The sequence below is a fragment of the Gavia stellata genome, chromosome 16, assembly GCF_030936135.1.
Source record: "Gavia stellata isolate bGavSte3 chromosome 16, bGavSte3.hap2, whole genome shotgun sequence".
In the NCBI taxonomy this organism is placed as follows: Eukaryota; Metazoa; Chordata; class Aves; order Gaviiformes; family Gaviidae; genus Gavia; species Gavia stellata.
This window is the reverse complement of record NC_082609.1, coordinates 10,796,034-10,799,605: the sequence shown is the minus strand read 5'-3', so window position 1 is coordinate 10,799,605 and position 3,572 is coordinate 10,796,034. Positions and strand designations below refer to the sequence as shown.

At 49.4% G+C, this 3,572-nt stretch overlaps 1 pseudogene; it reads left to right on the top strand.

Annotated features, from left to right (window-relative positions):
- Positions 1–745: 745 nt before the first annotated feature.
- LOC132318336 (inositol 1,4,5-trisphosphate receptor-interacting protein-like 1) lies at positions 746–1,798 on the top strand (annotated as a pseudogene).
- The last annotated feature ends 1,774 nt before the right edge of the window (positions 1,799–3,572 follow it).

The following is a 3,572-nucleotide window of genomic DNA, read 5'->3' as shown; positions in this document are numbered from 1 at the left end:
AAAAGAAAAGAAAAGAAAAGAAAAGAAAAGAAAAGAAAAGAAAAGAAAAGAAAAGAAAAGAAAAAAGAAAAAAGAAGAGGCAAGGCAAGAGAGGAAAGAAGGGAAGGGAAGGGAAGGGAAGGGAAGGGAAGGGAAGGGAAGGGAAGGGAAGGGAAGGGAAGGGAAGGGGAGGGGAGGGGAGGGGAGGGGAGGGGAGGAAATGGCAAGGCAAGGCAAGGCAAGGCAAGGCAAGGCAAGGCAAGGCAAGGCAAGGCAAGGCAAGGAAAGGAAAGGAAAGGAAAGGAAAGGAAAGGAAAGGAAAGGAAAGGAAAGGAAAGGAAAGGAAAGGAAAGGAAAGAGGAAGGAAGCAGAGAGGAGATCTGTGATGCAGTTCTGGTGCCTGTGACAGCAGAGTGGTCACGATGCCTGGGGCAGTCCCCAGGGGCACCAGCAGGCAGGGCTGCTACAGTGCAGCCTGGGCCAGCAGCGAGTGCACAGGGGGGCAGGCTGGGCTGGACGTGGGCCGGGGCAGAAAGACCGGCCCCTGGGAGGGGGGGGTGTCTCACCCTGGAGTGAGGGTCCAGCTGCTCAGGGGAGCACCTTGGGCAGGACACGGTGCACTGCTATGGATGGGTGCCTCACAGCCCTCTCACCCCCTCTCCTATCTGCCCCCAGGTCCCTGCAGCTCCCTTCCCCACTCCCCCCACCGCCAGCTCCCTCCTGCCTAGCCCCACTGAGACCCCTTCTCTTCCATCTCCTGCAGGCCATGGCTGTCATTGCCTTCCTTGCCCTAGCTGCACTGGGCGTTCTCCAGGACCCACTGCAGTTGGGTGAAGAGCTGCATGCAGCCATGCACAGGCTCATGCAGTACCTCGCTCGGCAGCTGAGCTGGAACATGATTCAGCTGCTGCAGGATATAGAGCAGACACAGGAGCAGAACTGAGTGGCCAGGAAAGTCCTGCTCCTCGCTACCTTCCAGCAATGGTGCTTCTGGGCCTCTGCTCTTGGGGCAGGAGCCCTGCTCCTGCTCCTGTGGGTCTGCTGGAGGACCAGAAAAAGGAGCCATAAGCCAGGAAGCAGCTGCCCTGGAAGTCAAGACGAGGAGGAGGAGGAGGAGGAGGAGGAAGAGGATCAGGAGGAGGAGGAAGAGGTAGAAGATGATGACAGCTCTGGTGACACAGGAGGCCTGGGCAGATGTGTGGCCAATCATATCCAGTGGCCAGTGTCGTACATGGCTGACATGTGCAAGTTGGTGGAGGAGCTGGTAGACGAGCTTCTTAGTGCCTGCCAAAGACTTTCTGGGAATAACTTCAAGCCACGGGTGCAGCCAGCCATTGGGGTGGGCTGTGCCTATGAAGGGTGGAGAGCCCGGGAGGACAATGTCCTCCACCGCCTGCTCATGCCCCTGCAGCCTCCCCCTGGGCACACCTTCTGCTTGGAGCCAGGCAGGAGGAGATGCTGACCAGCAGCTCCTGCCTCCGTGTGCAGCTACAGTGCATGTGCGTGAGGGAGCGGCTGGTGGAGGACATACTATACTTCTTCCACCACAGTGAGGATGAGCTGAGAAGTCAAGGCCCCAGACTCCTCAACACCCTTTGCACCAACTCATACTTAGACATTGAAAAAACCGCCTCCTGGTTCCAGATGTTGGTGAAAGATGCCTGGAAGCTTATGCCTCAGTCACACCGCTGCCAGCTGACTGCTCCCTACTACATGCTCCTGCAAGCTTAGGCTAACAAATGGGCAGGAAACCCTGTCCACTGAGATGATTTTTGGGGTGCCGCTAGATGACTCAGCCTCCTTCCTGAGCCTTGAGTAGGACACCCTGTGGGTTTCAGCGTTTCAATCCTATTTAGTCCTGTGGAGTGCATTCCTGACTGTCCTAAGCCACACCACCCTCCTGGTAAATGAACTGTTGTTATGATAATACCTGTGTGTGACCATCCTGTCTTTTTTAGCTAAAAGTGACAAAAGACAAAGACCACACTCTTGTATCCACTGTTTAGACAGATTAATAGTTTAAGTAGGTTTTCATCTTTCACCTTCTCATTGTAGATCACTTGCTTCTTTCACTTGTATGCTTTGGGGCAAGGAACTCTACCTCTTCTCTGTGTTCTTGCTGGCCTAGGGAGGATCTGCCCAGTTAGGGATGTGAGTTGTGGTGTCCTTTTGGGATGATGTCCAGGCTTCCTAGGGTCCTCAGCAGCTAGTCTAGCTTCATAACAGCCTGTGGCTTGCTTACACGGCAGGGAGGAACATCAGAGAGATGTCAGGAAAGCCGAACATACCTCCCAGATGCTTGCTCTTTGACCATACCTGATGAGCCTTTTTTATGGTAATAATGCTAAGGATCTAAATAAAGAAAACAAATTAATAGGGGGGTGAAACCTTGTCATTAATTAGCACATCCATTTATGGTTGAGAATTCTAGGCTTTGCTGCGGGGTTACTAACACATATGCAGCTCCATTTCACCTATAAAGCTTTCCCTCTGTGTATCTGTTCAGCATCTCAGTGAGAGAGTCTAGCTTTGAGGATCATCAATAAATGCCAGCAATGAAGAAACAGGAAGAGAAGCTATAAAACCAAACCAACAATGCCTTAAAACCAAATACAGTCTGATTCCATGAGGTTTGAACCAGGTTTCATTTTTCCCCTTGAAGAAGTGATTCCTTTTCCTTTGCCTCCCCAGCGCATGTTTCCTGCAGCTGTGTGTTTACAGTTGCTGAGACAATGCTGCAGTTATGTCAGAACCAGGACAATTGCATAATCTATCAAATTGAATATAAACTGTCTCTCAGTGACAGCTGCCCAGTAATAATAAGGTTTCCCTCAGAAGCCAGAAGAATAATCCAACCTTTATTACCAACGGCAATAAAGAAAAGCATCACTCAGCTCTGCAAGTTAGGGTCACCAAACTAGGAGGAAAAATTTTAATCATTTCCCAAAAATAAAAATCCCCTGCTAGTACAAGTGCAGAGAGTGCAGCCCTGGTGATCCATTCATACTGTTTTTTTCACTTACAAAATAACTTTAGTGCTCAATAGAGACTGTCCTATGTGAACTATGTTAAAAATTTCTGAAGTGCAGCGGAAGACAGGAGTCCAGACTGGAAGACAATCGTTCTTTTAAGGAGGATCTTCAGTGCACTTTACTGTCTTTTAAGCCCGAGAACCTTATGACTTCCAAGATTCAATCTCATCAGGCACGTATTTGTGTTAGAGTGATATATTCAAAAAGGAAGGCTACATTAAAACTAGTGCTATTTCTGTGCATCTCAGTTTTAGGAAAATATGAGATTATACAGACACAGTTCTATCCAGTGGATTTATAAAGAATATTGGCCTGATTTGAAAAACACTGAATACTTAGCTGCTCCCACTGCAGCTTCACCTAATCATTTGGTTGTGGAGGTAAAACTGGGGTCGCTGCTAGAGACTTAGCTGCAATATAAAGTTGTGGCACCTGGTTTCATAAACCTTGACCCAAATTTGCACATACAAGCAGTATTTGGTTTACAGGCACACTCAAGTTTCAGTGGCCTAGCAAATCACTGCATGTGGGCTCAGTCACTGGAGTCATTTAAGTGCAAGC